We start from the raw sequence: 12032 nt of genomic DNA on the forward strand, positions 1-12032 counted from the left end.
GGACAACAGCTGAATGTACTTACAATGAATTAAAAATGGGGACAACTCTCATAGCTGTCTTCCCCACCCTCCAAATTCAGGTAATTGTTCTGGTCCTTAGAAATCAGGGCACAGCGATTTAAAGCAAACCCCAATGTCTGAATGGGAGGCAGCCTTCAGTGAGATGAGAGAGAGATCAAAATAGGACACGTTCGTGTGAGCAGAAGAAAACATCACAAGACAGCCCCTGGTTTTGTCATTGGGCAATGCTTCCCTGCTAAAATTACAACATAACATGTGTCTTGACTTTTTTCCCCCCACGCAGACATTTCTCACTTCTCACATTGCCAGGAAACAGATTTTGGTGAAGTTTGGAAGGAATAAGAGGAGAGTAAAAATACACATGATGGGTGGGGGGGAGATAAGAACATATTTCCAAATCTGAAATTATGTTATAAAAGTTGAATGCAGGCCAGAAGTAAAGCTTTGGGTTTTTGTTTTGTTTTGTTCTGTTTTGTTTTTAATCTTGTGGGCACTGCCAAAGATTCCCCCCCTCAGGGACACAGAATAGAAATAGAAACTTCATAAAGTAGTCAGTATTCTGTGGAAGTTACAAGTTTAGATCTATAAGAAAACAAAAGGCAGGAAAAACCAGTCATGAATGCATTCATTCATAAATGTGACTTCACTGCCATTGGGCATCTCCTACCTCCATCTAAGAGACTAGAAAACGAGAGCTTTCTGGTTATGGATAGTAACTGGATAGTTACTTCTGGAAAGTTGGAGAGAAATGGCTCAGTACCTGGAACACAGGTTTTTAACCACCTAGCCGTATCTGATAGTAAAATCCTAAAAACTATCATTTTTTCAGACCATGTTCATGATGGTGAGTTTGAAACCAAATGTGCTGTTGGTTATTTCGTTTGTCCAAACCAAGTTGGAAATGTGAAAAATGTATATAGTGTTGCAGATTCATGAGCAGACGCTAAGAACAAAAGGAAAAGATGGCGGGAGGAAGAGACTCTCTGGTGTTTGTGTCAGAGAACAGGTTTTTATTTGAGAAAGATCTATTTTTCTCCAATATCAAAGGATGGGTGGCAGATGGCACCAACTTTTCTCACGTGAACACAGACTTTGCCAGGAGAATGGGCACGGGAAGCTTTAAAAGTACTCAAAAATCTGGTAGAGGTTTAACAGCGGTACCCACGGTCTGCCCTCAGACCCCCAACCCAGTGGGAAAATCTCCATTTTTGATTAAACCCAGGCAGCTAGGGGAATGTGGGCATATTCTTGTCTCAATTGTAAGATACTCTCCCACCGAGGAAGATGCCTGAATTCTGAGACACTCCACACAGCAAACATTTATAATTGCACTCCAGAAATGAATCTGTATTGCCCTTGACCAAGCACAGCCCTCCCGTCCCTCATTCCCAGTCTAGAGCCCACAGACCAGGGTGGTCCAGGTTGAGGCTGACCTCTGCTCAGGGCTGAGGTTTTCCTCTGGGGTGTGTGGTGGAGATGAAGAGGATCTGTCCCTCTGTAAGGACTCTGCTACTTCCCCTGGGGAAGTATCACCTCCCGTAAGTGAAGGCGGTTGCCTCCCATTTAGCTCTGCTTCTCTCCTTTCCTCCCATTTCTCTCCCCAACGGTTCCCGAGGGCACATTTCCCTCCTCCAGTGGACTCCAGTGAGGGCCAGTACAAGGCTCTTGGCCAACAGGGGCTCTGGCTGGGCACTTCCTTTCCCCACTTTCTCCCAGATCCTCAGAGTATCATTCTGGCCCCACTGCAAACATCGGCTGCCTACCCCGTCTGGCACTAGGACATGGGGGCCGCTGGTCCTATTGGGATCAAGTTCTCAGCCTCTGCTCCTTATTCAAATCACCTGAGGGGCCCTTAAAACTCCTTATGCCTTGGCTGCCCAGACCATCAAAATCTCTGCAGATGGGGACCAGGTAGCCATTCTTACTGAAACTCCCAAGGTGACTGTACTGTGAAATCAGGCCCGAGAAACACCAGTTCAGATCAAGATGCAGGTCTGAGGATACAGACAGACCTGGAAGAGGTAAGACCTTGTCTGTGGCCAGGAGCACCTCACCAAGGGGAGGTTCTCGATCTTGGTGTCCGCAGACTGTGGGATAGGTACTTCTGGTTTGGCATGGTTCCTAGAGAAATATAAAGCAAACCACATGGGTAACTGTAAATTTTCTAGTAGCCACATATTAAAAAGGGAGAAAGCGGGCGCCTTGGTGGCTCCGTCGGTTAAGTGTCCGCTGTTGGCTCGGGTCATGATCTCAGGGTTCTGGGATCGAGTTCCGCATAGGGCTCTCTGCTCAGGGGGAGCCTGCTTCTCCCTCTCCATCCGTCTGCTGCTCTGCTTACTGTGATCTCTCTCTCTCCCTCTCTCTGTGTCAAATAAATAAAATCTTAAAAAACAAAAAGGAAAAAGAAATAGGTAAAATTAATAGTAATATATTACCAGGCTCCTAATAATTTATTTTAATAAGTTGGTAGTAAGATATTTTATTTAACTCATATCCCAAAGATCATACATACTTCAATGATAATTTAAATATTAATGATGCATTTTCTTTTTACAGTGTCTTCAAAATCTTGCATACATTTGGCACTCATTCCCCAGCTCACTTCACACCAGCCACTCGTCACGTGCTCAAAAGCCACGCGTGGCTAGTGGATCCCGTGCTGGGTAGTGCAGTTCTAGCATGTTAACTAGGATGACTTTGAAAAGCTAAAAAACAATGCTTGTATGTGTATATAAAATTTAAAAAGCATCCACGCTTACCTCCATTAGACAACACACATGCAGGGCGCCTGGGAGGCTCAGTCAGTTAAGCCTCTGCCTTCAGCTCAGGTCATGATCCCAGGGTCCTGGAATCAAGACTTGCATCAGGCTCCTTGCTCAGTGGGGAACCTGCTTATCTCTGCCTGCCGCTCCCCCTGCCGCTCCCCCTCCTCCCTCTCTGTCAAATAAATAAATAAAATCTTTTCAAAAAGAAAAGAAAAGAACACGCATGTGCATATTCTCGAACACATGCTCCTTACTGGCTGAGGTCATTGCAGCATCTTGGCTCCTCCGAATGCCACCGGCTAGCAAGAATTCATCCGTGCCGAGTCAGAACAGTGCCCAGCCCCCCGCGTGTGTATTAAATATTAGTTGCTGTTATCATGACTCCATCAGTGTCTTCGAAATTTTTCCACTACTGTTTTTTGTTCTTCTCTGCTTCAGCTATCACCTGCTGACAAGTTTCTGGTGCAACAGAAGAAAGGCAGTAAGCCGGTCTCAGAAGCGTGAGCAAAATATACTGGGATGAGCTGCCTAGAGTGGGAGGGAAAAAATGAAGTGAATGCCATCCTTTAACTCTGTTGGTGGTGGTGAGGGGGGTGGTGGTGGTGGCCGTGTGTATGCGTGTGTGTGTGTGTGTGTGTGCGTGTGTGCACGCGCACATGTGTGTGCGAGTTGGGAATATTTTCTCAGTATTCCCTACTGGCCGAGAGTATAAGCAGGACCCAAAGCCAGCAGGGATTGGTGCTGAGAAGGGCAAAGGGGAGGAAGGGAGGTTGCAAAGACAAGGTTTGTCCATGTAAGGACCTATGTTAGCCAGAGCACTTCCATCCAGGTTAAACAATAACCTTGTTGTTTAACCCTTAAACTGTCCCTGCCCCCCTTCCCCAGGGGACTGACTTAAAAACAAGTCCTGGAAACCAGTCCCAGGTAACAAAGCCCAAATACAAGGGTGGGTCAGGCCAGGTGGAGACATCAGATCAGTGGGGGGGCGCATACTGTCTCCTTACTAACCAAGGAGTATGGGCCCCGCCCTTTGGGAGCCTTTTGGGTGCCAATTCTGACCAAGGTGATAGGCTAATTCAAATATCTACTAGGGTAAATTGTAATTCAATTGGTCACTAATGTATGACCTGACATGCTTGTGCAGCTTTCTCTGTGTGTTACAATTTCATTGGCCACCTATGTGTGGCCAGGCCCAACCACATGGCCTTTGCCCTTAAAAGCTAGTCTGTGAAGCAGGGAAAGGTCACGCTCTCTGTAAGAGGCATGGCCTTGGCAGGACAGTCCGATTCTTGATGCTTGGTGCGAAATAAAGCTTTGCTTGACCTTCGCTTTGTATCAGTCTCGCTCCTTTAATCATGGACCCATTACTGGGGGACCCAACAGTCCACTTCCAGGTCTGAGTGAGATGCTGAGAGGAACCATCTCTACCCCCAACCGAGCCCACGACAGCCCTTCCCTTATTACCTCAGTAGAAGTATAACTCTAGTCAGGAATGATTTTGACAGCTTTTCCACTTTTAGTTTTATTTATTGTATTCACTTGTTTATTGAGATATTTATATAAGCTTTATATCATTTAACAGGACTATACCTAATAACATTATGTTCTATCCAAAAGATAAGCATTTGACCAGAAGCTCTCTATCTCTGACCACCACGCTCTTGCGCATCCTACAAATCATGAGAAAATGCACTCGCTTTTTCCGATTGCACTTCCAGTTCATTCTCTCTTCTTCACTTGCTTTCACCTTGGCAGTCAACAGACGTGCATCTTCTCTGAATAGAAAGAATAAAAACAGGCAAAGAACAATACAGTGATGAAGGCTCTTTAGCCAGTCAGAAGGGAATATATGCAAACTAGCTAGAGCATTGGAAACCCTGGGGTTTTTACCAGCACCACACCTGGCAAATTGCAAAATCTCATTATGCAGACAGCTTAATAGTTTGCAGCAAAATACAGTCCATGGGCCAAGCATCGCATCTCCCCAGCACTGGTGTGACTCTTGGGTCCCTCCCAGACCTGCTGAAGCTGGGCCTGCTTTCTAGCAAAATCTGCAGATGACACGCGGTCACACCGTGCTTTGGTTGGGAAGTATTTGTTCCAGGCGGGTCTGGGGGCAATGGCATTTGTGCAGCCAATGCAAAGAAACAATTTGCAGGCCTGCTGCTGTTACAACACTGGAGGAAATGAGGAAATGGCTGCGAAGCTTCCTTAGTTTATTTCTTTTAAAGATTTGTTTATTTATTTCAAAGAGCACATGAGTTGGGGGAGGTGCCCCTGTGAGGCTCACTTTCTTTCTTTTTTTTTTTTTCCAATTTATTTATTTTCAGAAAAACAGTATTCATTATTTTTTCACCACACCCAGTGCTCCATGCAAGCCGTGCGCTCTATAATACCCACCACCTGGTACCCCAACCTCCCACCCCCCTGCCACTTCAAACCCCTCAGACTGTTTTTCAGAGTCCATAGTCTCTCATGGTTCACCTCCCCTTCCAATTTACCCAAATGCCCTACTCCTCTCTAACGCCCCTTGTCCTCCATGCTATTTGTTATGCTCCACAAATAAGTGAAACCATATGATAATTGACTCTCTCTGCTTGACTTATTTCACTCAGCATAATCTCTTCCAGTCCTGTCCATGTTGCTACAAAAGTTGGGTATTCATCCTTTCTGATGGAGGCATAATACTCCATAGTGTATATGGACCACATCTTCCTTATCCATTCATCCGTTGAAGGGCATCTTGGTTCTTTCCATAGTTTGGCGACTGTGGCCCTTGCTGCTATAAACATTGGGGTACAGATGGCCCTTCTTTTCACGACATCTGTGTCTTTGGGGTAAATACGCAGGAGTGCAATTGCAGGGTCATAGGGAAGCTCTATTTTTAATTTCTTGAGGAATCTCCACACTGTTCTCCAAAGAGGCTGCACCAACTTGCATTCCCACCAACAGTGGAAGAGGGTTCCCCTTTCTCCACATCCTCTCCAACACATGTTGTTTCCTGTCTTGTTAATTTTGGCCATTCTAACTGGTGTAAGGTGATATCTCAATGTGGTTTTAATTTGAATCTCCCTGAGGGCTAATGATGATGAGCATTTTTTCATGTGTCTGATAGCCATTTGTATGTCTTGATTGGAGAAGTGTCTGTTCATATCTTCTGCCCATTTTTTGATGTGTTTGTCTGTTTCGTGTGGGTTGAGTTTGAGGAGTTCATTATAGATCCTGGATATCAACCTTTTGTCTGTACTGTCATTTGCAAATATCTTCTCCCATTCCGTGGGTTGCCTCTTTGTTCTAAAAAGGCATGATAACCTTCCTCAAATCCCCTGCATTATCACAAAAGGTTTGAAATGCAGCTGCCCGGAAATAAGTATTTATCTCAAGGTTGGTGATTTGTCACGTTCTTGCTTTTATGGGGAAGAGACCTGAAGGGTCTTGGGGGGAAAACCCAAAACGAGATGGGTTGATGAAATCAGATTTCCTAGTTTTGCTGGTTTTGTTGGGTGTTGTCTTCTTTTACTTCTGACTATGTGAGGGCAAACAGAAACTAGGAGAGTTCTTCCTGCCTGGGCCAGCCGCTCAAACGTGCATATGGACATGCGTGTGGGCGCACACGTGTGCCTGCAGGGACATCGTCATGTAGTCCAGAGAATTTAGTGTCTGCATGTGAGGTGGGAAGTTTATGAGCTTTTTTATTCCCTGAAAGGACAGCCATATTTCTATTAAAGGGATTTCATTCCCTGAGGATGCGTTCCTCAAGAGGGCTGTTTTACTCATCAATTTCGAAAAACATGGAAGATAGGTTTAATTAAATGTATTTGGTGGCCAAGGAGTGAATTGTGCAAAGTGTCTTTGGACCGTTCCTTTGGCCTCACCTTCTATCTTGCAGCCAGTGACTGCAAAGGGAAAGCGTCAGAAGACGTAGAGGAGAAATGTTTGAGGCCTTCCAAATCCTTCAGATTCTTCTGATCTTCATTTTCCTGGGGCCATTATTTCCAACAACACTGAGCCTTGCCGCCCTTTTCTCCATGATGTCAGTTCACTCACATGATTTTGCCCTGGCTTTTTGGGTGAAAGGGAAGGTTTGTTTTAAAAATAAATAAATAAATAAACACAACGCACAGTTTATAATGCAAACATTCACTGGTACATAATGAAGCAGCTCTCCACAACCTGTTTCTGATTCCTCCTCCTGTAAATGACTTCTTCAGCTGTGTCTTCCCTTCCTTGGCTCCATTTCTAAAAGCACAGACATTAATTACTCAGTCTCTATTATGGAAGGTGAGGATTTAATCTCCGTATAATGTTCTCTTCTTACCACGTGTGTATACATGTACATGTTTTCTTCTCTATCCTCCCCAAATGATTACTAACACTTTGGATAAATTAATTTTTTTATTATTACAACAATGTAAGCATTGTTAAGAGCTAAGGTACAATGCAGTGGCATTTCTTTTCTGCACAAATTTTTGTTTTTCTTCCAGTTGTTTCCTTTGTCTCCTTTTGGCTTGCTTACTTTTCATGTACCCACCACTAATTCCTCCTTAACCTCTACTCCACAGTTGAGAAATTCCTTGCAGTATGACCCAAGAATTTGGAATAATCCATTATTTCCTGTTTTATTTTTTTATTTTTATTTTTTTCATGGCGGTATCTTCCTAGAACTGAGCTCCTGTTGTAATATGGATCAGCCGGTCTCCAGGACTTGATAGAGCTGTCATCCTGGGAATTCTCCTTACCATTCTACAGAATTAAACATCTTATTTTCTATATCCAGATCTCCCCCACCCCCTTTTTTTGGTCTTTTCTTTCTTCACTCACTTTTTTGTTTTCTTGAAGCACACCATTCAGAAGAATTGGAGGTGAAGTATTTGAGGCCTACATACTCTTCTGCTTCTTCTATCTTTACTATGCTTGATCGTTTGGCTGAGTAGAAAATTCTATGTCAGAAATTGTCTCTCAGAATTTTGAAGGTTAAAAATCATTTTCCTTCATATGACTTCTGGCTTTCAGAGATACTGTTGACAAGTCTGATACCACTTGATTTCTAACCCTTGCTTCTATCAAGATATACCTTGTGTGTACCTTACATAGTTGTCATAATGACCTCCAAAATATCATATCTCACTTTATCTATAACATTGGATAACCTCCTTCCACTTTGACTTTGACTATGGGCCCAGCCATATGACCTACTTTGATCGAAAGGACAATAGCAAATATGAGACAAGTCAATGTTTGAAAGGGCATTGGACAGGTTCTCCTGCTACTAAGAATCCTCTCATCACCCTTGTGAACAAATCCAGACTAGTTTCTTAGAAGACAAGAAACCGCAGGGAGAGCAGTTTCCCCATTCAGGGAAGTTCCAGACATGTGAGAAGGCGATCTTAAGCCATGCATCCAGTTCAGACCAGAAGAATTACCCAACTGACCCACAAATTGTTTTAGGTCACAGTTTGGGTGGTATGATAACTAGCAAAAGTGAGCTAATATTGCCTCCCTTCCTTTTTTTAAATTTAAATTCAAGTTAATGAGCATATAGTGTAGTATTGATTTCAGGAGTACAATTTAGTACTTCATCACTTACATATAACACCCAGGGCTCATCTCAACAAGTGCACTCCTTAATGCTTGTCACGGATTTAGCTCACGCCCCCACCCACCTCCTGTCCAGCAAGCTTCAGTTTGTTCTCTATATTTAAGAGTTTCTTACGGTTTGCCTCCCTCTCTATTTTTATCTTTCATTTTTCCTTCCCTTCTCCTATGTTCGTCTGTTTTGCTTCTTAAATTCCTCATATCAGTGAGATAATATGAGAATTGTCTTTCTCTGACTGACTTTTTTGCTTAGCATAATACCCTCTAGTTCCATTTACATTGTTGCAAATGGTAAGGTTTCATTTTTGTGTGTGTGGCTGGGTAATACTCCGTTGTATATGTATACCACATCTTCTTGATCCATTCATGAGCTGATGGACAGTTGGGCTGTTTCAATCATTTGACTATTGTTGCTGCTATAAATATTGGAGTACATTTTCCCCTTTTGTTTTATTTTTATTTTTTAAAGGACTTTATTTATTCATTTGAGAGAGAGAGAGAGAGAACAAGCAAGGGGAATGGAAGAAGGAGAAGCAGACTCCCTGCTGAGCAGGCAGCCTGATGGAGGGGCTTGACCCCAGGACCCTGAGATCATGACCTGAGCTTCCAGAGGCAGATGCTTAACCGACCGAGCCACCCAGGAGTCCCTCATTCCCCCCTTTAATCAGCATTTTTGTATCCTTTGTATTAATACCTGCTAGTTCAATTGCTGAGTTGTAGGGTAGTTCTATTTTTAACTTTTTGAGGAAACTCCATACTGTTTTCCACTTTTTGTACTTTCCACTGCACCACTTTTCATTCCCACCAACAGGGTGAGAAGGTTCCCCTTTCTCTGCATCCTTGCCACCAACTGTTGCTTCCTAAGTTGTTCATTTTAACCATGCTGACAGGCCTGAGGTGGTATCTAGTTGTGGTTTTGGTTTACATTTCCCCAATGATGAGTGATGTTGAACATTTTTTCATGTGTCTGTTAGCCATCTTGATGTCTCTGAAAAAGTGTCTAATCATGTCTTCTGCCCATTTCCTAACTGGATTATTTGGTTTTTGGGTGTTGGATTTGATAAGTCCTTTATCTTTATCTGATATATCATTTGCAAATGTCTTCTCCCATTCCATTGGTTGCCATTAAGTTTTGTTGATTGTTTCCTTCATTGTGCAAAATCTTTTTATCTTGGGGCACCTGAGTGGCTCTTTGGTTGGGCATCATCTCTTGATTTCAGCTCAGATCATGATCTTGGGGCATGCAGGGTCATCGAGCCCTGCATTGGGCTCTGTACTGGGCATGGAGCCTGCTTAGGGTTCTCTCTCTCCCTCTTCTCCTCCCTCTCACCCCTCCCCCAATTTGCATGCATGCTCTCTCTCTTAAAGAAGGAAGAAGAAGAAGAAGAAGCAGCTTTTTATCCTGATGAAATCCCAATCATTCATTTTTGCTCCTGTTTCCCTTGCCCCTGGAGATGTGTCTAGCAAGAAGTTGCTGCAGCCGAGGTCAAAGAGGTTGCTGCCTTTTGGCTTTATTCTATCTGCTAAATGAGTTTATTAGCATCCATAATTTTGTTGCCAGTTCTCACTGTTCCTGTCTCTTCCTTCATTCTTATAAATTATGAATTTATAAGTTGAAAAAAATTTTTTTATATTCTCATTTTAGTGAGATATTGGTGGGGGATGGTTGTCTGCAGTCTGTCTTGATTCATGGAAACCTGTAGTCAGCTCTTGATATGAGTGGTGAGCGCGGTGGAGAGCCTGGTTAGCAGAATATTCTGCTAAGCCTGGTTAGCAGAGCATAGATTATTACACTGATGGTCAGAGTCAATGCATCTACCCTGCTCAGTTATTACTTTATAAAAAAAATAAATTTGTTATCTGAAGGTAACCACCCACCCCAGCTGTTTTATTGTAGAGCACATTGCCTAGGACTTGTCAAAATATATATATTTACTGTGGTCTTTGTCCTTTCCACATGATCTGAAGGAAAAGAAATGGAGCAACGACAGATGAAACACCACGCTGTTTGCTTGTTTGAATGTGGAATTCTGCCATGGTGGACGCGAACCCAGGTCAGCACTATTTACAGAAGAGCACATGGTGTTTTCTCTCAATGAGCAGGAAAGTGTTTTGTGATAAAATGTGGTAAAAGCTTGTAGGTTTTTTTCCAACTAAGCAGTAAAAGGAATTACACAATGCAAAATGATAAATAAAAAGTTCTATGAGTCATCTTTAATGTGGGGAAAATGTGCAGCCAGCACAGAAAACAGTGTTTTTCCTGCATGTTAAAAATAAAATTGAATGCACTGCAACCAAAATCAATAACAGCATGTCCCAGGAGCTCAAAAAACCGTGAGACTTTATGGAGTTCAATGGAGTTCATGCTTTTTATCGAAATGGTGGGGACGATAATGTAAAAACTGTTGATTTTATTCTTTACAAAGTCATGTTTATCGAGGCATAACTGGCAGTAAAATTCACTGTCTTTAGTGTATGTTCTATGAATTTTGACAGAAACACTCAGTGATGATCCGTCACATAAAACTTTCCCATAATTCCCTTCTGCTCCCCCCACCCCAGTCCCTGGCAACCACTAATCTGTTTTCTGTTCTTATAATTCTGCCTTTTCCAGAATGTCACATAAATGGAACCATATCATACACAGAATTTGGACTCTGGCTTCAACATTTGTATACAGGTTTTTTATGTGAACATAAGTTTTCGTTTCTCTGGGATAAATGCCCGGGAGTACAATTGCCAGGTTAAATGATTGTTGGTTATTTGGGTTTTAAAGAAACCACTAAACTGTTTTCCAGAGAGGCTGCACTATTTCACATTCTCACTGGCTATGTGGGAGTGATGCAGCTTTGATTTATTTTTTTTAAATTTCAGTGTTTAAACTGCTGAAATTCACCAGGAGATACACTCAGAGACTCACTAGGTTTGAAATGTATGGGCTGTTAAGAATGTTTTACTTTTGGAGACTCCACTCCAAAACTGCTAGAACTTGTACAGGAATTCAGTAAAGTGTCAGGATATAAGATCAATGCACAGAAATCAGTTGCATTTCTCTACACCAACAACAAGACAGAAGAAAGAGAAATTAAGGAGTCAATCCCATTTACAATTGCACCCCAAACCATAAGATACCTAGGAATAAACCTAACCAAAGAGGCTAAGAATCTATACTCAGAAAACTATAAAGTACTCATGAAAGAAATTGAGGAAGACACAAAGAAATGGAAAAATGTTCCATGCTCCTGGATTGGAAGAATAAATATTGTGAAAATGTCTATGCTACCTAAAGCAATCTACACATTTAATGCAATTCCTATCAAAGTACCATCCATCTTTTTCAAAGAAATGGAACAAACAATTTTAAAATTTATATGGAACCAGAAAAGACCTCGAATAGCCAAAGGGATATTGAAAAACAAAGCCAAAGTTGGTGGCATCACAATTCCGGACTTCAAGCTCTATTACAAAGCTGTCATCATCAAGACAGCATGGTACTGGCACACAAACAGACACATAGACCAATGGAACAGAATAGAGAGCCCAGAAATAGACCCTCAACTCTATGGTCAACTAATCTTCGACAAAGCAGGAAAGAATGTCCAATGGAAAAAAGACAGCCTCTTCAATAAATGGTGTTGGGAAAATTGGACA

At 42.4% G+C, this 12032-nt stretch overlaps 1 long non-coding RNA gene across 1 annotated transcript; it reads left to right on the plus strand.

Moving 5' to 3' along the window:
• The first annotated feature begins 1913 nt into the window (after positions 1–1913).
• Positions 1914–11368, plus strand: LOC122915644. The gene is made up of 3 exons (XR_006386072.1): positions 1914–2042; positions 10350–10435; positions 10996–11368. It is a non-coding gene; the product is annotated as an uncharacterized LOC122915644 (long non-coding RNA).
• Positions 11369–12032: the final 664 nt, after the last annotated feature.

Source organism: Neovison vison, chromosome 8 (assembly GCF_020171115.1).
Source record: "Neovison vison isolate M4711 chromosome 8, ASM_NN_V1, whole genome shotgun sequence".
Taxonomy (NCBI): Eukaryota; Metazoa; Chordata; class Mammalia; order Carnivora; family Mustelidae; genus Neogale; species Neogale vison.